Genomic DNA, 26,441 nt, shown 5'->3' on the forward strand with positions numbered 1-26,441 from the left:
TCTGCCGCAACTGCATCCTAGTCTGAGGTTTTATAAAGTATAGTAATAATATGATATTTTTTAAACGCCAGAAAAGCATTATTTCAGAAAGCATTTGAATGATCCAGACTGTAATTTAGAAATCAAATGATGATGAAGAACAAAAGTGAAAAAGCCTAACTTTTATATTTATATCCCCTTTTCAGTTTGATGAACGAATAAAGCATGGTCATAAAAAATAATATTTCATCTAAGCTTGGTCCAAGTAGAACTATAGAGTATTTAATTGTCGGTGAGTCCATTTATTTGCTAGTAATAAGGTCAATGCTTTCAATGACCAGGATTTCATGGATTCAGTAGATAAGTAGATCTAGCTTTAAATTTTAAAAAGGCTTTTGATGTAATTGGCTATTATAATAAGCAAATTAAATATAGATAAGAGTAATTTTATCATTCGTTTAATGTTTAAAGAGGAAGAGATTTCACCGGGTATTCCGCAAGAAAGGGTTATTGGCCCTTTAACAGTTCTATTATTTATGAATGGTCTGCATAGAAATATTTTTTTTCATTTATTTATTCATCGGTCAACGTAAACAACATTTCAAGTACATATTAGTAGCTAACAGTAATCTTAAGTAATAACTATACTTCTAATAAACAATACTTAGCTAAGCTTAACCTAAAGAGTGGGGCTAGGGTACTATCACAAAGTAATAGCCCTAGCTGAAGACTTAAATTTACTTAAAGAAGTACTGAAAAAGTCATTATCTTTTGCAAATCTCTTCACTGTAGAAGCTATTCTGTTAATAGGACTATTTAGTAAATAGGATCTTCTGCAAAAGGGAATATGGAGAACTACTTGTAACTTGTCTACTTCTAATAATACTATTTAGGACTTTAAATGTAAAGCAAGCATCAAAGAACTGGCTTCTGGATGATAAGAGTTTAACAATATTACCTGAAATTGCTCCTACTATTTTGGAAATTCTTAACTGCTTAAAGTAAACATAAAAATAAGTTTTTGGTGTGTGTGAGTTCATCTTATCCTAAGTAATCAGCCTGGTATTTTGGACTTAAGAATTCAGAACCTTCAAAACTTTTGTCTAAGGCTTATTTATGGTGTAAGGAGGAGATACCACATATCTCATAAGATGAAGTAAACTGAAGCAAACTGGTTGAGTATGCACTGCCGACGAGACATACACTCTGTTTTTTTTTTATAAAAATCTTAAATTTAGATGTGCATAATCTTAACATTAGACGGAAGGATCTTCTAACTATTCTGTCGCACAATAAAGAATTATTTAAAAGGTCTTTTTCATGTTCGATTGCTCATTATATAAATAAATTTATATAATAAATATATATAAAGATTGGCCAGTTTGCTTCCTCCGAACTAACTTTTAAGCTTAGCATGAAGCGGCATTTTCTAAGTCAAATACAGCTCTGATGTCGGATTCGGTAATAATTTTTTTTTGTTTGTTGAATAATCTCCAACCTGAATGAATTATTTGAGTCTCTTTATAGGGTAGTTTTAAGTGTAGGAGAGATCCTTTCTCTATCCTTCTGGTATTGATGTTTTTTTCTTTTGCTTCAAGCTCTTCTTTACTACTTAATGTTGATTGTGTGATGTAATTTATTATTAAGTGTATGTAAGTTATAGTATTTACTAGGCAATACCTAGGCTTCAACAGAATTCAGGCAGTTTGTATTAAATGGTCCTGGAAGTCTGAATTAATGGCCTGTTAGTTACCATATAATTAATTAGTTTTAGCACCTATGTATAATAAATATAATTTTTAATGTCTTATTTTGGTAACTTACCCTAAATAAAAAATAAAAAAGACCTAAATCCTTGACTGCGTCAAGCTGCTTTAACGGGATACCTTCAATAACATATTGACAAGGAGAGGAGACCCTTAAACGAGTAAACCTCATGAACCCACATTTCTCGATATTTAATTACTTTTCGTTCAACTTACACCAGGAAATCATCAGCAAACAGCAAGAACTCAGATTCTAAGTGATTCAAGACGATTGATAAAGAGGCTGAATAACAATTGTCCTAAGTGAAAGCCCTGTGGGACCCCTGAAGTTGTCGAAAATGGGTTTGTCAGAAAACCATTAATCTTGACCTGCTGATGCCAAGATCTGAATTATGAGAGATAAGAATATTATGGTTGAGCTTATCGAAGGCTTTACTAAAGTCCGTGTATATTGCATGTGTTTCATTACCATCGGCAAAGGATTTAAAGATGTAGTTGCTAAAAATAAACAAGTTTGTATCCACAGAGCGACCTCTAGTGAATCCATATTGTTGGTCCCCAATTATTTCCTGAAATGTGCCAGACAGAACCACCTCTAGACATATACTCAATTGCCGTATTTTTAGCTTATCACCCTTAAAAGCAAAAATGACTTGTTGCAAATGGACTTAAATAGCTCCAGTTTATTACATTTGGTTACAGGAAGATCCATTCTAGATGTTTGTAAAGAAAAAAATAGTATTTAGTTGGATCTACTAGAAGGAAAACTCTGTGGACTTAATATTGGGTAAATTATATTAGTAAACCCAATTTGAAGGAGACCCATATCCTAATTTAGAAACATACATGACGATATAGAAAATGGAAAAGTTTAATTTTATCATAATACATATACCTATGCTTCTTACTTTGAGATATTACAAAATGTATTAAGCCTATCCGTAAACTTTTTATTAAATTTTTTAAAGAATCTATAAGATTTTAACCATCCCTTAGCTTCTAACTAAACAATTTTAATCTGTCAACAAAAGTAAATGGCCTAAATGGATTCCCTAATGGATATTTTCAACTTTTAATTACAACTTTACGGTAAATCGAAACCATTTGATGCCATTAAAAATGTATTCGAGTTAAAATTAGAATTTTTTGAGGCGCAGATTTTCTTACGAACTGTATACATTGTTTAATTGATTGGGAACACGTTTAAAATCAGTAATTTCTACTGGCGATCACCTCACTGGAAAATTACGTATATTTATTACGCATAAACCCAATATGTGTTAAACGGTAGTAAAACTAACAGCTTCAACTTCCTTTACCGTAAAAATACGAGCGAATCACAAACGGAAGTGGGTAGTTTTCGTAAGAGACTTTGACAAATTTGTTTTACTGTAGTGTTTAGTTCTTTCGACTTTTACGGTTCTCCTATTATGAATATGATTTGTTGACCCATTGTTTGCACAATGGTCAAAGTAAATATTGGTGTCTCTTGTTGGGTAAATAGACCTTGAAATGTATATGTGAGTGCTTATTCAAAGGAAGTCAAACTTTGCTATAATACTAAAATTTCGGCGCCCAATAACATAATTTCTATTTAGTTCAAATATGACACAAACTGTGCCAAAAATACACTTGCCTTCCACGTTTGTTTCTATATCTAGTTAGGATTAATTGGGCTTTTAGTTCGGTTTTAATGCGCATAAAGAAATTTGAAATATATGGCTGCGTCTGTGCAACCAGGCGTCTAATTTGAACGTTATTAGGTGCATAAAGTTTAATTCTTTATTGGATAAGCGTTTTAAGGCCCAGAAATAAACTGATAAATATATTGTGTTAAGGACTTATGTCTGGTTTAATCTCGGTTTAACTTTAAGGTGATTTAAGTTAGAGTTGCATATTTTATATCTATATAGTATCAAAAACTAGTTAGGGTACTCTAACTAGTTCAATCTAACGGGGATTAATAGTGGGTATTAGTAAAAAAAATAATGACCCTGATTCACTTGGAATTAGAGTCTACGTAAGGGAAGATTCGTTCATTTAGGGTTAGAAATAGCACAAATGTCGGAATTTTAACAAGTTGCGTAAAAACTAGACAGAAAAATTGGAAAATGACTGCGCTAGAAGTAAAAAATATGAATTAAAATCAGGTCTCATTTAATTAATTCATTTTATTTTAATTTTTTGTAATTAATTAGTTTACTAAAACTTAAAGGATCATCGGCATAGGAAAAAAATTTTAAATAAAATTCGGCACATTGTCTGTACTGAGCATAATTAAAAGTTAATTCATTACCGTAGGGAATTAAAAAAATTATTTAGTCCATTTTTCAAAAAAATTATAATTAATTATTACAGTTACCTCTAATAAATAAACCATGAATCGAAGCAACTAGGAAACTTTATTCGATCTCAAATGTCTGGAATAAAATGAAAAATGACTTCAACTGAATGAAATATAAAGAAATTAATTTAAAAGTCTATATAAAAGCTGTGTGTAAAGGTTATAAATATAAGGTGTATTTCTATAACCCAAAAAAGAATGTTTTTCACGAAATTTGTAAAAAAAAAATAGCTTATTTTAAGAAAAACAAATCGCGGTAAAAAATGAACAAAAAAATCGTAATTTCCTCCAATTCTTGAAATGCTTCTATCATGAGACTCTGAAGAAGTGGGCTGTATTAATGAAAAAAACAAATTAGTTTTTTCTTTGAACTACAGGGTGACGACTCACCAATTTCTCCAAGCCTGTAGATTTATTTATTATTTCTTTCTCTGTAGGCTATAGTTCTGACTGTATCAGAAATTTGCAGAAATTTGCAGATTATATTTGCGATATAATTCTTTATCTGAGACTCTCCAAATTCTTGAAAAATTATGTATCAATGGACATATTAAGACAATTTAGCTTATATGTGGAAAATACAAAAATCGAAAATGGTAAATTCCAATAAATCCTTAAGAACCTCGTTATTTAAGCTTTCTTTCTTTTTAAATAAAACTCTCTAAAAAATCATGACCAAATAATACCAATCTTCTATAGTATTAAACCAGTGCATAACTTTTTTCCCCACCAACATTCAGATTGTTTATATTAAATACACGATGATCCCATAAAACACCAGATGTCGCTCGCCCAACTAAATAAAAAGAAAGGAACAAAACAAGCAACCCATACAACATCCCAAAAATAAAACCGGGAATAAGATCCAGATTCGAACAGGCGAGACCCGAGACAGACGGAGGAGATACCCTTGGGATAAGTCATATACTCGTGGCACGCTTTTATGCCAGATTTAGTTCCATGCGAATGTTACGATGTCTCTTTATTTTTCGATGTTTCTTTTTTTTTATTACTTACGTCGATGCGTGTTGTGCGCTTTATTTATGGCGTACTTAGCACAGTTTTCACTTTGACAAGCAGTAAATATGAAAAATTGGCTGCCTGGAGATACTAAATTAGTCTAATTTGACTTATTTATATATAACGGTGTGTATATAATTTTAGGTAGTTCCGTCGGCCAAAAATTATTTATTTTGTATCGATGGCACCGTCTAAAATTATCCGATCCGAAAATATTTACTGTCCTCATTACGTCTGGGATAATATTTTTGTAATATACACTGTCAAAAAAATTTTAAACGACTTGCCAGCGTAGTTTCTTAATAAACAGGTCGTAATTATTATAGTGTGTATTTATGGATTTTTTAAGGGCGTTTGATCTATTATCATGACTTTCTAGTATTTTAGACAACTGCCCAATCGATTTTCAAAGATTTATGTGAGTAAATACAAAAGTTTTGATGCAAGTAGTAGTAAAAATAAAAGATATATTTAGAGGTATTGATTTTTTAGAGGCTTTTAACAACATTATGAATTTTTAATCATGAAAGAAACTGCAAAAGCTGTTATGCAGAATATACGACATGTCAGCATAATATCTTAATGGATAAAGCATATTTATTATCCTATGTATTTACGGACTTGTGATATTGTCAGAAATAATTGTTTGCCTTTTTGGATATTTAGACATGCAATTTTTAAACATTTAAGTGAAAAATTAAAAAAGAAATTATGCACATAATGATAAAAATGGTAGACTATTCGTTGACTTTTTAAAAGGTTTTTTTATAACATTTCTAATTCTTAAGCCTGAAAGGAACTAAAAAAGCTCTTACAGAGAATATACAATTTTGCAGCGTAATTTATTAATAGACAAAGCATATTTATTATAAAATGTATTCATGGATATTGTCAGCTATCATTTTTGGCTTTTTAGACAACTACACAAACGATTTTCAAATATTTCAGATAATACAACAAAAAAATGCAAATAATGGTAAAAATGAAAAAGTATTCGTTGGCTTTTTAAAGACTTTCGATAACATTTTGAATTTTTAAGTCATAATTAAAGAAACTACAAAAACTCTTACACAGAATATACAACTTACCAGAGTAATTTACAGTGTGTATTTATGGACTCAACCACAACTTTTTGCCTTCTTAGATAGTTGCAAAAGCGATTTTTAAACAAAAAATCTAATTCAAGTGATGGTAAATATGACAGAGTAGTGGTTGACATTTTAAAATTGGATTTTTAAACGTGAAAGAAACTGCGCAAACTCTTACACCGAATGTACTACTTGCCAATGTAATTTCTTAATAGACAGGGCATATTTATTGTAGTATGTATTCGTGGATTCTTTACATGCTTCTGATAATATCAGCCATAACTTTTTGGCTCGTTAGGCATCTACAGAAGCGATGTTGAACATTTAAGTCAAAAGCACAAAAATCTGAGGCAAGTAATGGCAAAAATAAAAGAGATGTTGATAATATTGTGAATTTTTGAACCTGAAAGAAACTGCAAACGCTCTTACGCAGAATATACGGCTTGCCAGAGTAGTTTGTTAATTGATAAGGTATATTTATTAAAGTTTGGATTTATGGACTCTTTAAGGGCTTTTAATATTATCAAGCACAACTTTTTGCCTTCTTAAATATTTCGACAAGCGATTTTTAAACTTTGAAGTAAAAAAATCTAATGCAAATAAGGGTTACATGAAAAAGTATTCGTTTATATTTTTATAAGCTTTTGTATTTTTAATAACATTTTGCATTTTTAAAACTGAAAAAGACTGCAAAAATTTTTACGTGGAATATACGACTTACCAGGGTAATTTCTTAATTAAACAGGGCATATTTATTATAGCGTGTATTTATGGGCTGTTTCAGATTTTGATAGTGTCAACCACATCTTCTTGACTTTTTAGATATTTCGACAAGCGATTTTTAAATATTTAAGTCAAAACAAAAAACAAAAAAAATGTAGTGCAAATAATGAGAGAAACAGTAGAAATAGTATAAGAGATGGCTTTTTAAGCCTAAAAGAAACAAAAAAAAAGTACAAAAACTCGTACGCAGATTATACGATTTGTTATACTGTATTTCAAATATGTAGAGAGTAATAAGGTAATTGCACTTGTGTTCGTCACCTTAAGTTACATTTCATTCTGGTTCTGTCAGTATTTTAAATTTAATTGCCTGATTATATTGATATTATAATAAATGAATTACCAAACTGCCTTACTTTTGGAACATATAAATGTTTTTCGAATTATGTATGTTAAATTTGAAATAATTATTAATAAATATAAAAAGGACATTTCGACCCAGTAATCATCACCCACTATCTAGACTAAGTCTCATTATTCGTCATTATATTGAATGAGTTTTCGGCACTGTACATATAGTGAATAAAAATCGATGTGCTTTACTTAAAAAACAAATATTTATTTTTTAGGTTAAACACGTTGTATCGTAATTTTTTTTTTGTTTTTTTGATGCCCCTGCACATTTTTCGTGAATCCAGTCTTTACAGGTCATGCATTGTATCATACTTTCCCGAGAAACTTCTTCGCAAATTTTACAAAACCAGTTTTCTTTCTCCTGATGTTTATTTTCCTTTTCTCCAAGCTGAGCACCCTTTTGCTCTAACTGCTTTTTTCTTCCCGTAGAATTCCAGCCACTTTTCTGACGTTGTCACTGCCGGAATTTTTTTTTTACAACTTTTGTGGGTTTAGAAGGTCCAAGTCAAAAAAGTGCAGATTTGAACGGACTTGGAATTGAAGGGTCGCCTATATTTATTTTCCCAGTCTTTGTTGACTGAAAACTTGAAGCAGACGTATGTCCGTCAAGAAACACTATAACTGGAAACCTCAAAGCATTTTCTAGTAGCCATGGAAGGAAGACACAGGAAGCAATAAATTTAAAGAAAGTTTCACCTGTAATCCACCCATTATCCGAACGACCTAGTGCCCATGATTTTGGCACGGACTGTGCTAATTTTTTTTGGTATTCGTTTCAATTCTACAACTATCATGGGAGGACAGATTTGACCTGCTGCATTAGCCATCACTAAAGCTGTAATACACTCCTTCTCATCCGAGTCAATAGTGTTATGTACAGTATTTTGACCTCATTTTGCCATAACACGATTATTCTCAGTATTAAAAAAACGCAGTTTCATCACAATTAAATATTCTTCTTTAAGTATTAAATACACGTCGTTAAACCAATTTTTTATATTATTTGTTACCGCATCTTATATATCTGTTACCGCAGAACTACTTGATGTTAAGTTTTGCAAAGTTCTTTGCGATATAAGAGGATGTCGCTTCAGAAAGGCTTCATACCAACGTCTTCCTGGCCTACGATTAGTAAATGGATTTGGTCTTTTGAACCTTTTTATTAAAGCTTAAACGCTACCTAAAAGTTGATCTTTTGCCTCTGGAAATCGTCTTTCAGCTAGGTGAAATATCCATTGTTGCAGCAATATTTCTTGTTTTGTAGACAGTATAGATTGGGGATCCATTTTTCTAGATATTGGAGTTGTTCGGGAAACGTTAAATCTTTCAGCTGCTCGCTTAATGGAAAAACCATTTTTTACAGCAACGATAGCTTTGATCAGATTTTCTTAAGCATAATTAAATCTTGTAGCCATTTCTGTAAAGAATTAACATTCGTCAGCTCCCTGTACCAGTATTCGTCACCTTGACTTTATTCATTTGTAAGTCTTTTATTTTGCCGGAAATAGTATGACGAATACTGGGTCACAATAACATGATAATCTAAAGAATTTAATCGGCAATAAGGATAACAAATATACCAATAATGTGTTAATTTTCCATGGATTTTAGCCTATATTGTATATGTACCAGTGTCCGTCATATGTGACGATTATTAAGACAGCGTCATTTTAGAATGTCCCAGTAATCCACTCCGTCCAACAATCCGTCACCTTCAAATATTTAACCTAAATTGATAAACTACCTAACAATATTAAAAAAAACACAAATTTAAAGAGTTTTAAAGAAAACAACTACAAAAAACCTTCTTTTTAACTTAATCTACTTACTTACTTGGCCAAATAAAAATATGGTAATCGCTTAAGTTACACCTTAAGCATTTTGACACTAACGCGGTATTTTACTACAGCCTGTCATAATAAGAGATGTCACGATTAATGGCGGAATCCCAGTTCTTTGTATGTTGCCAGATTAGGCAATAAATACTTTCCTGAATAAATGCCGAAAGAATTAATGCAACGTAAATGATCATTGCCTTAATAAAAAGAAAAATAGGTGCAATGTGACAAACACTGGGACAGTGAAAAATATTGGTGCAATTACCTTAAATTGTAAATTCCCTAGTGTTTTGTGGTCATCCATGTGCGTAGTAGATAAACTTGGTACCTAGTTAATGAATAAAGCGAGAAAAAAAAGGGATTCGAATGCTATAAAAGGGTACAGGTAGGTGCGATTTTTAAATGTTACACAGATTAGCATAATATTTAATATACTAATTTAGAAAGTAATGTAAACTTCACTGTTCTTCTGACGGGTAATCTGGCGGACGTAAATAAATAAATAGGACTGATAGGCTACGTATTTTCCAAAGGGTATTGGGTTGGAAACGGTTAATGTAGCAAATTTATATTGATACAAATGAATTTATTTCATTCGCCAAACTTGCTAGCTATTATGAATATTTACCGGTTATTATATGCAATATCTTTACTCCAATGAAAAGAAGCCTCCTGCATTGTCAGTCAATGAAAACGTTATTGTATGAATGCGTATGATTTTTATGAATTTTTGCTGTAGATGAAGATGTATCCTAATGATGGAATAGAAACATCTACCATATATACCTATCTACCATAAAAATAAATCCAACATATATACCTAGGCTATTGCGGGAAAGAAAGGCAGGATAAGTAAAACCTCCAAAGCATAGAATGTGAAGACCAGCCAGAGTTGTTAATTAAAATTCTAAACGTGCAGTTAAAAGAAAATTTCATTCTTTCTATTTCAAAAAAGAAATACCAATTTTGGACGAAATTTCAATGGAGCTTCGCCGAGACGATAGTATTTCTTTGGAGGGTAAAAATCTCTTATGGATCACTTTAAAAGATATAGATTTTACATAGGAAAAGTATAATCGCAAATCAGTTTTTACTGGCAAGCGACGAAATTGTTTGCTGAAGAAGCAAATTCCTGAGAACCATCAATCAGTACCGCAGGGAGCAAAAGAAAAAGTTATACTTTGATGAAAGCTGCCTTAACCGAGGATATATTGTTCAAAAAATATGCCAAGATTAAAAGATAGCCAGTGCATGGCAAGCAAGCGAAAGGCCTGTCAACGAGCATTAACGTGGGGAACGATTATCTTGGGGAAATTATAAAATTTTTCCAGCTGATTTGGTGGTGGTCTTGGACAATGCTAGCTACCATTTACGGCGCATAGAGAAAAACAAGAAATTATGCATTAGCTAACTCACAACAATATTGAGGGTTCAAACTCAACATAATAAAAAAAGAGTTACTAGCCATAGAAAATATTTGCGAATCTCACTATCAAAAATATGCCGTGGAAGATATAGCGGAAAAATATAATATTACTGTGCTGCGCTTACCGCCGTATCATACGAGTTAAATCCTTTTGAATTTATTTGGTCGCAGGTGAAAATATTTGTTACAAGGCGGAATACCATATTTAAAATAGAATACTTTAAAATACTATTTGACCAAGTCATTAAGGAAGTGACTCCAGAAAACTGGCGATAAGCAGTCAAGTATATCATTGAATAGGAGGAGAAAATGTGGGATCTGGACAACCTGGTTAATCAGGCAGTTGAACCTTTAATTATTATTTCATGGGATGATAACAGCTCTTTATCAGATGATGAAGATTATAATTTATTAATGTATTTTTCTGATCAAAATTATAATATGTATTATTATTTATATATTTTTTAAACTTTTAATCAAGTTATAACACTTGGTTTAATTTATATTATAGTGACCTGCCTGCACATTTTCGTCGTACAATTTTCAGTGCTTATCCGATGGATAACAATAGAAAAAGACAATAGAAAAAGCTCATAAACCGACCCAAACCCCCGCAAACCCGGGTTGTACTACCAGCACTCCGTAAATAAAATTAATTTTGCAATGCAAACTATAGAGATGCCATTACTGGAGGGTCATCGTGTACCTTTTTTGCATGCTTGATAAAGTTTCATTACTCTCTACCTATTTCAAGCAGACTATAGAGTAATTTATTAATAGGTGAAGCATGTTTGTTATATTATGTATTTATGGACTTTTCGAAACCTTTTGATATTGTTAGTTTATTTGTTTACTATTTAAAAGCTTTTACGCAGATTATATTCCTTGCCAGCGTAATTTCTTAATAGATATGGTATATTTATTATAGTATGTATTTATGGACTCTTTAAGGGCTTTTGATATTGCCAGCCATAACTTTTTGCCTTTTTAGATATTTGGACAAGCGACTTTTAAACATTTAAATAAAATAACGTTAACAATTACTGCAAATAATGGTAAGATTTAAAAATACATTTAACCTAAATTTGTCGCGCAGCCAGTAAAGAGCACTGTAAGACCTTGTTTGAAAACGAAGGCAATTAAACTCTATATGTATAAATTGTTCTTGAAACCGCTACAATTATACATAAATATCGACATAGGTTTCAGCCTAATAATTTCACTCATATGACTCGAAATGCCTTAAAATTACAGTTACCGATACCATAGTCATCATTGGTAAAAAGGTCAATTATTTACGAGAGCATTAAGATCTCCAATCATCTACCAAATAAAGTTCTTATTATTTTAAATTTTTAAACATTTTAATAACTTGTATTTGCAATTGCTGATAATATGTTATGTCTACTGTTTATATACTTATATTTATGTTTTTTATATTATATTTTACCCTATTACATTTTAATTTCATGTTTTGTTTTTAATCTAGTTATTTTATTTATGATGTATGTATGTATGTATGCTATTCGTTGAGAATTAAGTTTTGAACGACGGTAATTTATATTGGCTTGGTCAAGAAGATCCATACCTTGACTTTGACTTAAACAGTATTCGTTGACTTTTTAATGGCTTTTGATAATATTTTTAATTTTAATATCTGAAAGAAACTGCAAAAGCTTTTGCGCAAAATATATGACTTGCTAGAGCAATATCTTAATAAGACAGGGAATATTTATTAAAGTGTGTATTTATGGATTTTTTAAGAGCTTTTGATATTGTTAACCACAACTTTTTATCTTCGTACACATTTGGACAAGCGACCTTAAAAAAAAAATATAGACAAATTTAATGCAAATAATGGTAAACATCATAGAGTATTTATTGACTTTTTAAAGGCTTTTGATAACATTTTGGATCTACAAACCTGAAAGAAATTGCAAAAGCTCTTACGCAGTATATACAACTTGATATTTAGTTTTTGACTCGAGATTATTAAACATTTAAGTAAGAAAATACAAAAAATCTAATGCAAATAATGGTAAAAATAAGAAAGTATTTATTGACATTTTAAAAGCTTTTGATTACCTTTTATACACCAAAACTTAACAACAGGACTCACACAATAGCCAACAAATATATGAAATGCATGCTATATAAAGAGCTTATTATTCTGGTCGTTTGTTAAATTACTCTTGTTTCTTTTACGACTATTTAATAACCTTTTCTGGGATTTTGTGGGGTTATTGACTGAAAAACTCGTTATTGTACGCGTATAGGAACACTGACATTCTTACGCAATACCATCAACAATGGGGCTTTTGCGCGTTTTTTCTGGGTTTTAATTCGGAACGCGGTAATTTAAAGCGAAGGCTTACAGAGACGTTTTTCAGCTTCACGGTTTTCAAAGTCAGAAACCTTCCGAGAACGGTTCATTAGAAAGCTTAAAATATATCCATTAGCGCGCCCCGACTTCGCTTTGCTTGCCAGATGTGCGCCTGAGACAATAGAACAATGTTTTTCTCTTCGCTCAAACCTCTGAGGTATATTTGGCTTCTTGGTGAATTTTACATGTAAAAGGTTTGAAATCAAAATTAAAATAACTTTTTTTTTTAGCAACCCTCATCTATTCAGTTTTATGCTGACAACAACCATATCTATTTCTCATATCCACTTAAAAACAAGGAAAACTGACGGAACTTCTTGACTATAAATTGGAGTGGCACATCAATAATTTATTATAAATCCGATAATAATTTAATTTTTATTTAGTAAAGCGTTCAATTATTTTCTTTTAGGATTTTACCATTTAATGACCGAATAAATTATTTTGCAAATTAAAAAAATGTTCTCTTAAGGCTTTTTTTTTAATTTCCCTCGTAATATGGGTCAAGTGGGTGCCTCTTCAGGTCTATTACGAACGTACCCGGCGAGCGTTCAGAAGGGTTCAGACCGGCAAATTTAAAAAGAAAAATATCACGTCAGTCAAAGATAAAGAACATTGGCATTGGGTTACCTCAGATGTGCAACCGCATTTTTTCCCATTATTTTTTTTTCTTTATAAAAGGCTCGACAAGTTACTCGACCTCGATGTTCGATGACATAAAACTCTCGAAGCAAATGTCCTTAAATGGATTTTTTACGGTTTACGGCACGTATACTAAATATAGAAGACTGGGGGCAATTCTTAAACAAAAAATTTGTGATTGAGAGACACTCATCTTAAGCTCTCTCTTAAGCGGAAGTCCAAAATAATCTCGACTTCCGATTTCATATTATAGAAACCTGACCGAACACATGGTTTTCCCATATTAAATCTCAGGAATTCCGGAACCCGGGTTATAATTAGTCACCTCAAATTATCACGATAATTTTAAAAATGTATCCGAAAATATCTGTGCCGTTTCCGTTACGGCTATTTAAAACCAGAAATTCACGGTTTTAGATTTTTCTTTTTCACTATCCGCTATTTTCGATTTAACCAGAGGAATATTTCGTGGAATAAAAATTTTCTTGCTAATCTAAGGAACCACAACCGCTATTTTGGGGGCTTTTTTTATCCTCTATTTAACCAAAGGCATTATTCGTGGAATAAAAGGGTGTACAGTGAGTGCAATATACAGGGTGTTTGGTTCACCGACGTATATAAGAAAGGGGGTGATAGGTGAAATGATTTTGAATATATTTAACTCTATATAGGTTACCTATACCAAGTGTTACGGTCTTCGACACATCATCGTTTTTCCGAATTGTACCGAATTTGGTGATTGATCCATAGAAGTAATAAAACTTTTGTTAATTATTATATCTAATTAATTATTTTTTTATTATAAACCTCAATGTGTATTTCATAGATATAAAACACGTTCTGTGATCTACATTAAAAAAAAATTGCGGAACAATAGAATGTAGAAAATGAGTTTCTAGGCAGAAGTTTATAGGCGAATAACTTGAAGTGTTGAACTGTTTTTTTTATTGACAGCAGCTTAAAGATGTGGTTTAGTTTTGAAAATTTTATCTTTGTTGTTGTTGATGCTTCTTAGTAGCTTTACGTTGCCCCGTAACGGACAAACTCATCTTTTGTGATTTTTACCTATAAGTAAGTGAAACAAATTATTAAGTAATACATTTTTAAACATGATTTTAATAAGCATAATATGATAATTTTGTTGTGAAAAAAATAAAGGAAAAACATTACTTAGCACCAAGTAGTTCTAAGCAAGCAAAAAAATACGCAGGAAAATACGGAATGTGAAATACAAATCGTAAATAAGAAAGTAAATTAATTAAAAAAAGGGAATAATAATAAGCCTTTAATTCCAACAGACAACTTGCCCAATAACAGAAAACAGTTGCAAAACAATGAAAAATTCAGTTTAAATAAAAAAAACAAAACAACCTAAAAGAACGAAAGAAAAGAAAAAAGTAAAGTCACAATCTCAAAAGTTATCCAAAAAATTAGAACAAATAACTATTAATATGATATACCCAATCATAAAAGTTTAACAAGCCATTCACATATTCAACAAAATTAAATTAACTGCAATATACCTACTAACTAAAACCTAAACACATGGGTCTTAATCCCAAGAGTAATGATCCACCAAGATATCGACAATCATATGAACCGGAGAGAAATTTATATTACACATGTGACAGATCCGATTAAATATGTATACCGGCGGTTTCAACAGGATGTTAGTATGAGGCCTTCGCAGAAAGAATGTTAGGGGATGTCTAGCATTAAGCCTAGGCACCATGAAACGTACACCAGAAAGAAGTACAGGACTATCAATTAATACATTCAGTAACCCATGCAGGAATTTTACAGAGAAGATCATTTTTCTGAGATGTACTAGATGTAGATTAAAGCGTTCCAATAGTTGCCGATGATCAAACCCTCTAACTGGATATATGCCATCCTGCCTGAAGGCCAAAAACTTGGCAAATCTATGCTGAACAGATTCAAGGAGACCAACATGGTTCTGATAGAGCAGGTTCCATATAATGCAGCCAAACTCCAGTTTTGATCTTACAAAGCAACAGAAAAGCAGTCTTAATGTAGATTCCAAAGTAAAACTCTGAGAACTTCTGATTATGAACTCAAGCCTTCTCAGGGCTGACTTGACTATGTTGTTGAAGTGTGGAACGAATATAAATTCAGAGTCAAAGGTGATACCAAGATCAGTAAGTTGCTCTAATCTACTCAAAATAGTATCATTAATACAGTAATTAAAATTTAAGGGTGTTTTGATCTGACCACAGTACATTTAGCCGCATTCAACCCTAACTTGTTAACAGCGCACCATACCTCCAATGTATTTAGGTAGTTCTGAAGAAAAACACAATTTTCCAAACCATATACATTTAAATATAGCTTCAAATCATCGGCAAAAGCCAGCCTATGACAAGTGAGTGACTCAATCAAGATCATTTATAAAAAAACTAAACAGGAGCGGACCCGGGTTCGAGCCCTGTGGCACACCCAACGTTACTACGATTTAAATCGAAACTTTTTAACGGGAATGTTCTCTTAACAAAAAATACATATGACGAATTAACAAAATGCACAAACAAAAATTATTTACGTGTATTTACAAGAATTAATTACTCTCATGCTCAAAATCAGAACCACCGTTTCTAATACAACGCCGACATCTTCTCGCATCTCTGTAGCGGATCCGCCTAGCCTCAGCTCCGCCTTCATTATTTCCACTGCTGCATTAATTTTTTTGATAAGGTATTCCCGACTTAGAATTTCTTCCTTGTACACCAGTTCATTCAATCTTCCTCAAACATAGTAGTCGAGGGGGGTCAAATCGGCAGATCTAGCTGGCCACAATATCGGTCCATTTTGGCCTATCCTATTATGAAAATGATTGTTAAGAAAATCTTTTACAGTAATCCGATAATGAGCGGGACATTTATCGGTTTGGTTTATGATTTGATCTCTTACCTGAATTCCAAAGGCACTTCATCCAAAATATCAGGTAAGTTATTTCTCAAAAATTCTAGATAATTTTCACCATTTAAATTGTCTGGCAAAAAATACGGACCGATTAAAACTTTGCCTATTATGCCTGCGCACACATTTACATAAAATTTTCGTTGGAATGAAATTTGTTTCTTCATATGAGGATTTTCGTCTGTCCAATAATGTAAGTTGTGAAAATTAGTAATCCCTTCGCAAGAAAAATTAGATTCATCCGTCCACAAAATTTTCCGTAAAAATGTGTTATCTACTATATCGGCATTTAAAATGATTCGACAGAAGGTGATTATTCGAACAGGGTCACCTTCCTCGAGCCCTTGCACGAAGTTATAGTGGAATGGGTGCATTTTCTTAGAATGCAGAACTGTTCCCACTTTTCATGGAGGTATATGCAGTTGTTGCGCTATTTTCCTGGTGCTAATGGTGGAATCTCTTTCAATTTCATTTAAAACTTGCACATTCACTTCAGCTGGATGTTGTTGGTTGTTCGCTTTAGGCTCTGCATGACTTAAATTACCAGTTTCGCTTATTCTACGGTAGATATTAGCGAAGACGGTCACATGAGGTACTTTTCTTTGAGGAAATCTTTCAGTATAAAATCTCCGAGCATCTGCTGTGTTGCCGTCCGCTTTATCGTATAGAAATATTATATCAGCATATTCAGCATTTGAAAAAGGAGCGGTATGGAAAAATAAGTGGTATGGACTACTGAAGTTGACAACAGTTATTAACAAGTCAAATTCTAAGAGGTAAGTTTATCCGTCGCGGGGCAACGGGCAAAACAAACCTGCTAAGTAGCAACATCATCACCAAAAAAAAATTTTAAAGACTGAACCACTTCTTTCAACTGGTCTCAGTAAAAGAGAATAAGCATTTTCTGTTAGAATGTGATATAATATTTAAAAAAACAAAGATAAAGGAATTCGAAAAAGTAGTTCATTTATCTCAAAGAGACCTCTTAATAATAAAAAAAAACAGAGATTGGAGGACACAAAGTCAATGGTCTCAAATTATGTTTATTTTATAAAAAACGATTACACGTGTTTCGCCCTAAGGCATCATCAGATCTAAAAGAAAATAGAAAACAACCCTAGTATAAAAATAACAATGCATAGACACAAATTACAATGTTGAGATATGACTTACCGGTAAAGCTATTTTTACACTTTCCGGGATGGAAGGAATGTGTTTTGAGGACAATAAACATAATTTGAGACCATTGACTTTGTGTCCCTCCAATTTTTTTTTATATTTTATTTTTATTTAAAGATAAAGGAAGTTTTTAAAAATATTTGACCCAATATCTTATATACACACTTTGAGTTAAATTCGCGTATAAACTCGAAGTTAGATACTTCGCAAATTCGTTTTATACATTTAACTAAGTCACATTTCTTTATCATATGTAAAATTCAGTACGTGTTTTATATCACTGAAACACACATTCGAATTTACAATGAAAAAATAATTAACAAAAGTTTTAATATAACTTTTATGGATTCATCACCAAATTCGAAAAAACGATGATATCTTGAAAACCGTAACACTTGGTATAACACTATATAAGATTAAATATGTTCAAAATGATCTCACCTATTACCCCCTTTCTTATATACATCGGTAAACCAAACACCCTGTATAAATAAAAAATAATTTTCTTGCAAATCCAAGAAACAAGGTCGGGATATGCTTCAAAAATAACCCGACTGTCTGAAATATTATTCCTATAAAGAAATGCATCTGTTATTACAGAGGGTGGTGAGGTGAATAGGATACAAATGTCAGGATTGCGCCACCCCAGTCGGATAAAACGGAGCGAGCGGATATGTTTCCGGAAAATGAAAGATTCCTAAAGGAATACGTTTTAAAGGTGGACTATTGGACTTCGTAGAGCACGTTTTTACATTATTAAATTCCTCATTCCGTTTTACGTGTCCAACTGTATAACTGCTATAGGAGTTTGGTTCTGTTTTCTAGTTTTGTTAATATTTTGATAAAGGTTTTTTAGATGTTTTACTAAGTACACAATTTTTCTCAAAAAAAACACTCCTAAAAATGTTTATAAGCCCATCGATACGACGCTTTTTAGATATTATTGTCTAATAAATTATAATTAATTGCATGGTCAAATCAATTAAATGTTTTAAATAAGTATTCCTTCTGGGTAAACCATGGAAAGCAAAAATATATTATTACAGATTTTCCAATTTTGAATTTCGAAAAAAAATATATAAATGAAATAATTCACGATATTCCTATAATAAAAAAACTTTTTTAACAAGCCTGATTTTGTATAAAATAAGATGCAAATGGTTGATGAACTTACTTGACTAATTTTTTCCATAAACAAATTAAATAGTAAAATTATTATATTTCTGATCACAACTTAATATTTTTTAATATTCAGAATAATGATAAAAATGATATACCTTCAGATAGTTTTAAACTTAGGCTTCTATTTCCTGGGCTTTTTATGACTCGGATAATGTTAATGATAAGGTAGACTTCTTCACCTTAAATATAATTCTCTTGCTCTTTAATAAGCATGCCGCTATTTTATCTGTTAAAAGTAAATCGAAACCATAAAGGCCTTGGATCACTGACAACGTTTGCCTTATGATGAAACTACGTATAACAGAACGCTTAACAGGTTTCGGATAACAACAGGTCCTTATCATTGGATATACTACAAGGAACTACGTAATCTTACAAGTTCAGCGTTAAGAGCCGAAGAAAGAGCTTCTCTAAATCCTATTTTCAGAATACCATTTCACGAATTTAAAAAAAATATAAATATAGTAAAAAAATTAACATAAATAAAAATAAACATTCCAGAAACTCTTTCTGATACAAATGAATGAAACTTACAAGAGTGACTGTGTACACGTAGATCTAACTAAATCACATATTTTATTAACCGTTCTGTCACCGTATAATTAGTCTTTTAACTGATAGTTGTTTCTTATGTTTGAACTTAAGTTATGTAAGTTTTCTAATTTTAAATGGTGTTTTTTGAAATAGTGTGTTTTCTGATATTTTATATTTGATTCCTTTAGAAAGAGGGTTTTCTGTTAAATTTGATCTGTAGCACTGATGATGGCTATTTATTAGCAGAAAGCGCTTTACTATTAGTTGATTGAAAATATATATAGGTTATACACATTTCTTCTCGCATTTTATTTTTAAATGAATTAAATCAGCATTTTTCTTTTATACGTTTCAGAAATATAAGCCTTAATCAAGATGCATTTTTATCATTTCTAAATATATGCTAAATGCAAAGATATTTTTGTTTAACTCTGTAACCGATAACCAATTAAATCGAATGCAATTGGTACAGACAAATAAAATTTAAATTTAATATTGTTATATTCTGTCTATTGTTAATTTATCATAGCGCTGGAGCACTGGACAATTTTGACATAAAGATTTTTTAGACTAGGTACCTATTCAGCAAGTAAGATTCGGCCAATTAGAGTAATTTTTGGAAACAGAAACTGATGCTATTAATAGGTATAATAAAAACCGTCAATTATCGCATTTCGGGTATGAGGATTAATGGCGATTAAATTGATATGCAAGGAAAGTATTATAGGGGTGTTAAAAAGAAGTTGCAGAAGCTCATTGATGGTGGACAAAATACCAAAATTATTATTAAAAAAAAAACAAAAAAACTCTCACTAGCACCTTTTATACTTTTTAATCCAGATATTATTTATCTAAGTGCTTAGAATGTATTAAAAAATATAGATCAAATAAGACAGACCATTTGTTTATATAATCCAAAAATTATCCTCCTTAGTACAAAAAAAGGAACTGCCACAGATGTTCAATATTGTAAGGTATTTATTGATAACTACTCATATATTGACAAAAGACACACTGATGGTTTTTTAATTTATATTAACAATACTTAGAAGATTTCGACTTGAGGAGAGTTTTTTGTGTACATTTGTTAGGGTTTATTTGGAATCTGTCTCTTGAGTTGTGGGGTGCATGTATTCCCCATCGGGTTCCGATGCAAATTTTCTTGATGCTTTTGAAGAGATTTGTAATAGTAAATTTTTGAAGTATAGCAGATGCATGCCAATTAATATAAATCTTTTGAGTAATAATTTTTATAGTAATAGGTTACAACAATTAATAATGTCATATGGTATAAATCAGTTAGTGACTGAGCCGACCCGAGCTACAAATATTAGTGCGTCCTTGGGTGATTATGTTCTTATAAATCGAAATGACTTGATGGTCAGGGTGCATGACACTCCAAAAATTACAGATCACTCGGTGATTTGTGGTAATCTTTATGCTGGATCATGTAGGGATAGTGGGATTAAAAAGTATATAAATACTAGTGAGAAAAACATGAACATTGTATAATCAAATCTAACTATTATTATGGAATTTAAATACGAATGATGTAAATATTATTTTGGTAATAAATTGTAATAGAATTATTGATTATATTGTTCCTATTCAGATTTGTAAGTATAAATCTAATTTGCGTTGGTTTGATAATGACATTTTTGACAAAATTAAAGATCGAAACAAGGCATATAAAGCTTTGAAAAGTGCTCTGAAAGTGACTCTGAAAAACAATTTAGGTGGCAAAGTTTCAACTCTTACAGGAACGGTGTGGTTAATCTTCTAAGGTGAAAAAATGAAAGATATTACTATTAGAACTTGGATATATTCAGGGGAACCTAAGAGAAATTTGGAAAACATTGAATGGTATGATGGGCATGGGTGGTTATTATGATCTTATCTTTGTTTATTTTGGTGTAAACAATTGGAAAAAAAATCAGTAATTGTACAGATATCGGTAATTATGGAAGGCATACAAGGTATACAAGAATGGACCAATATTTAAGAATAACTTAAATTTTGAGATTTCTATTTTTAAATTATTAGATATGCGTGATGCTCGAAAAAAAATACACTGGATAATAGGCATGGATTTATTTGAGGTCATTAATCATAATATTTTGAAGTTACTAAATATATCTCTCAAAACTAGTACATCCCGAGGCAAACTTAAGCTATCTCTTTATAAAATTGAAAAATGATCTTGATAGCAATGAGTTTATGATAGGTGTGTTTGTAATCTTAAAGAGAGCATTTGAGGCTATAGACAGAGCGATTTTTGTACTGAAATGGAGAAACTTTGGTATCGTTGGCAATGTGCGCTAGTGGTTTGAGAAATGTCTTAGCAATAGAAGACAAAAAGTAAGATTTAATGGAGAACTATGCAGTGAATTAAACAATGACATGGGAATACCACAGGGAAGTGTATTGAATTTCTTGTTGTTTATATTGTACATGAACAATATTAATCTCTTTGAGCACTGTGAGTTAATAACGCTTTTTGTTGATGATACCTTTCTATCATGTAGTGATATTTTCATCAGTAAAGCAATTGATAAAATGCATAAGGTACTGTCAGACACCTAGTTATATTTACAAATGAATGGATATAACTAAATGGTGGTGTTGTCGGAAATCCTCAATTAGTGATCGGCAATTAGAATATTGAGTTTGTAACATGTATGAAACATTTAGGATGGCAGCTTGATAACTTGCATTCATTCCAGGATTATTGTGATTATATTCAAAAAAAGATTGTACTTTTGTACTTTCATATCACAGTTTCTTTGAGATTTTGAATTGTGTGTGCAATTTTATATTTATTAAACTTAAACTACAAATAGAGTTCAAAAGTTTCAGAGCAAATTGTAAATTTTAATAGAAATGTCCATGATTACCCTACAAGAAATAATGACAATCCATATTTTTCAAGAACAAATTTGAACAGTACCATGAATTTGCTGTTATTTTAGGGACTTTTGAGAATATCTATTTGAGGCTTCCTCGTGAAATCAAAAAATTTTTAACATCACTTGATAGATTTAAAAATGAGTTATAGACATATATTATAATTTATACTTTTCTTGCCTATTCCACCAATTAGCTTGGTGGAATAGAAGATTAAGTTTATTGTAATTAGTGATTTAAAGTAATAAATGTTATTTTTCGAATATAGTTCATATATGTATATATCTTTTTATAAATTTAAGAAAAATGTACTGATTTTTAATATATTTTCTTTTAATTAATTTATGTAAATTGGAACACATAATTTTTTTCTGTATGCATATTAGATGAACCTACTTAAGATTTATTTCATTTAATTTTTATCCTATAATACATTTAAAAATTTCTGCCTCAATTCCGGTGTCTTTCAGACTTATGGAAACAAGCTGAAGTAATTCCATTACCTAAATGTAGCCAGTAAAAAATTCAACGTCCTTTAATTCAATTTTATTTAAAGTCATGAAGAAGATATTGGAAATTCATATTAACATTTTCATACACCAAAGCAATATTTTACCAGAAAAAATTATGTCTTAGAAAGGCGTAGCTGCGAAACGGCTTTGACTGAAGTTACTGACTCGATCTTATGACATGAATAGAGCTTTTGACCTTATATTGTTAGAGTATTCCAAGGCATTCGATAATCTAAATTACAGGATATTGATATGTTAAAATATGTCGAATTTACAAAATTATATTTAAAACTAGATTTAAAGAGTTCGTAGTGAAGACTCTTTCTCAAATAAAGTTACCCTTCTTGCTGGTGTAATATTTTGGGTCCTCTTTGGTATTCGATATATATATATATATATATAATGTTTATGTCTTCAGTATTGTCCTTATTATATGTATGCTAATGATACACAATTAATTTATATTTTTGACATAACTAAAACTCAAGACGACAACTTAAGAATCAATAACGATCTTAGTGAGTTGTAGGAAATGTCACAAAATATAACGTTACATCCTAATAAAAAAAATCTGTCGTAATTCTCTTTGCTAGTGATACTGATCGTACAAATATAAGTTCGTATTTAAACATTAAAATAAACAATGAGCATGTATTGTTTAAGGATAATGCAAGAAGATTAGGGTTAATAATAGAATTTAAATTACAGTTTAGTAAACATATTGGCACAAAATTAAAAATAGCATATTCAATTTTAAAATGCCATATTTACATCGCCATTATTTAAATCAAGAGACCAAATAATCATTATCTAAATTTTTAATTTTATCTCATTTTAATTTTTGTGATTATATATATTATACGGTCCTTGTCTTAATAGCATAACAAAATGGTGTACTCAGACATTCCTGCTTAAGATTTATATTTGGGATACGCATGTGCAATTGTATAATTCTTAAATTAAAAGATATCAAATGGTTAGATATGGCAAAGCAGAGAATTTTTCATTGCATTTCGTTCTATTATAAAATTGTAAAAAAACTCTTTAACAAAATAACATTGAGAGCCACCGTACACACTGCGAATATAGACTTTAATATCTTATTGATGTTCTAAAGCATAATAAGGAAATTTCTAAAAACGCCCTTTCATACAATGTGGCTAATTTGAATAATAAATGTGAAATCTTTGATTTTTCCCCATAAATTAAAAGATTTTAAAGAATATGTTCTAAAAAAAGTTTTATAGTTCTTAGTACATTATCTATATAAGTGTACCTGAATATTAGAACGGTTCGTTACCGTTTTTTTCTTTCTCTTTCACTCTTCAGCTTTAAGTTTAGTTTGTGTATAAGTTTAAATCAGCATTATGGAACTTCTAAACATATTTATTATTGTTAATATTATTATTTCTATTTTGACTGTACAAGTAATGGTAATCCCAAAACATCAAAAAGCTAAGGTTTCAAAGGTTCAATTATTATTTTTTAATTTTTTTATACAGTAATTACAATTTTTTTCCTAATTTTTTCCTTTTTCTTAAAATTATAAGTTTCTTAAAAATTAAGATAAACTCATTGATATGGTCTAGCTATTTTTGTCTAACAATTTAAATGGCAAAATTATTTTGATTAAACAACCAATTCCTAAAAAATCCAAAAGCTCAAACTCTTGCTAAATTGTTCAATTTAGATTTGTGTATTTTCATATATAAAAATTAATATATGTTTCGTTATTTTTCACTTTTTCCTAAAATCAAAAACACTTTTCTAAAAACTTAGATAAGCTTATCAATATAATACTCTTGTACTATTACTAATCTACACCTCTTTTCTAACTATTTTTGTGCGACTAGTTGAATGATAAAATAATTTTATTTTTATTATTATGAGTCTCAACTCACTTTGAGCTACACCTTAGAAAGCAAGAAATTGTTATTATAGGTCACTCAATTTTTTTATATAGAAATTTCAATTTTTTCTGTTGTACTTTATTTTTCATATTTTCCTAATACCAAAAAACTTTCTTAAAAATATTTATTAATCCCTTTTCTAGTTATTTTTGTACAACAAATTAAATGCTATTTTCAACGTACACCGAAAGGTTAAAGTATCACCCTCTAACAACGAAGGAAAACCTATAACTTATGTTGCTGACTTGAAACATACAAAGAACAACTCTTTTATGACACGAAACCCGAACCTCCCAAAGTAGATGATGTTAGAGGTCCAGATATCCTCATTGACGAGGTCCATGAAGGAAAGAAAATCCCCGGGACCCGGCAATATAAATAGAGAGTTCTTGAAACTTTTTGATGAAGATGAGCGTGAGGTGGTTAACAAAGATGTTGAATAAGATACATAGTTCTGGTAAGCTTTCACACGAATGGCTCACATCGGAGTTAATCACCTTGCATAAAAAATCAGGAGCTAAAAAGTGTAAAGACTTTAGAACAAGAACTCTGATAAGCCATAATATTGAAACTATTTCTAAAAATCATACATGGAAGAATCTGCAGGATCTGTGAAGAGCAAATAGCACTTACACTGTTTAGTTTCAGAGATGCACTAAGAACACGAGAGGCCCCTTTATAGCATGCAAGTTTTATTTCAGCTATGCAGAGACATGAACTCTAGCATGTTTGCATATTTTGTTGACTGTCAGAAGGCTTTTGATAAAGTAAAACATCGAAAAATGGAAGAGACATTAACCTAATAGTCAACCTGTACTCAAATTAATTGGATCTTGTCAGAATCGGAAATGAGAGAACAGAGGAGATGAAAATACTGAGGGATGTAAGGCGGCACTATTTTCTCTCCCCATGATTATTCAATAAAATACACAGATTTAGGAATATTCCTGAATGGAGAACGAGTGAATAATATTCGTTATGCAGACAATACGATCGTTTTTGCAGACAGCATATAGAAGTAACAAAATCTCATAAATAGAATAACAAAATTTAGTCAACTGATATTGATATTAAAAAGATAAAATTAATCAACTTAAAACTGATAGAACGAGTACGCAGTATTACTTATCTAGGAGCTCTTATAAACGAGCAATGGAGTCATTCTTTGCAAATACGAAGCAGAATTGGAAAAGACCAGGACCGTATTCACCAAGATGAGACATCTGTTCACGCATCACATAACAATACACACCAAGATAAGACTCCTACGTTTTTACGTATTCTCTGTCGTAAGACTAAGTTAAGACAGCCTGTTTGATAGCTAACAACAGAAACAAATACAGGAACTATAAGAAGAAGAATTGAATATTAAAGTCATTTTAATCTTATCATCAATGGTACTCCCAAAAAATTGTGTTCTTATCAGTCATTTCTTAACTCTATTTTTAACCCTCCTTCACCATAGAAATAGTAAGATTATCATCAAGTTTGCCCACTTTAAACTTTTTGAAATTTTTGTTAATTTAAATTTATATTTTCTTTATAAAATTTTCAATTTGATAACATACAAAATGCGTTTAAAAATAACATGCAAAATCTTCATTGACTCTAGCCCAATTCATAGCCAAACGTTCTTGGCATCTGGAACATAATATGGGTG

The 26,441-nt window shown here is 30.9% G+C and overlaps 1 protein-coding gene and 2 long non-coding RNA genes across 3 annotated transcripts in view; 2 read left to right on the forward strand and 1 right to left on the reverse strand.

Moving 5' to 3' along the window:
• The window catches only part of LOC126737130 (tumor necrosis factor receptor superfamily member wengen), a 108,918-nt gene that overhangs the window by 8,915 nt on the left and 73,562 nt on the right, over positions 1 to 26,441 (forward strand). The gene's annotated exons all lie outside the window — the stretch shown is intronic.
• LOC126737133 (uncharacterized) lies at positions 12,886 to 13,452 on the forward strand. Its single transcript, XR_007660890.1, has 2 exons — positions 12,886 to 13,138; positions 13,212 to 13,452. It is a non-coding gene; the product is annotated as an uncharacterized LOC126737133 (long non-coding RNA).
• LOC126737135 (uncharacterized) lies at positions 16,170 to 17,274 on the reverse strand. The gene is made up of 2 exons (XR_007660892.1): positions 16,552 to 17,274; positions 16,170 to 16,459 (listed from the first exon to the last, which is right to left on the reverse strand). It is a non-coding gene; the product is annotated as an uncharacterized LOC126737135 (long non-coding RNA).

This window comes from Anthonomus grandis, chromosome 6 (assembly GCF_022605725.1).
Source record: "Anthonomus grandis grandis chromosome 6, icAntGran1.3, whole genome shotgun sequence".
Classification (NCBI taxonomy): Eukaryota; Metazoa; Arthropoda; class Insecta; order Coleoptera; family Curculionidae; genus Anthonomus; species Anthonomus grandis.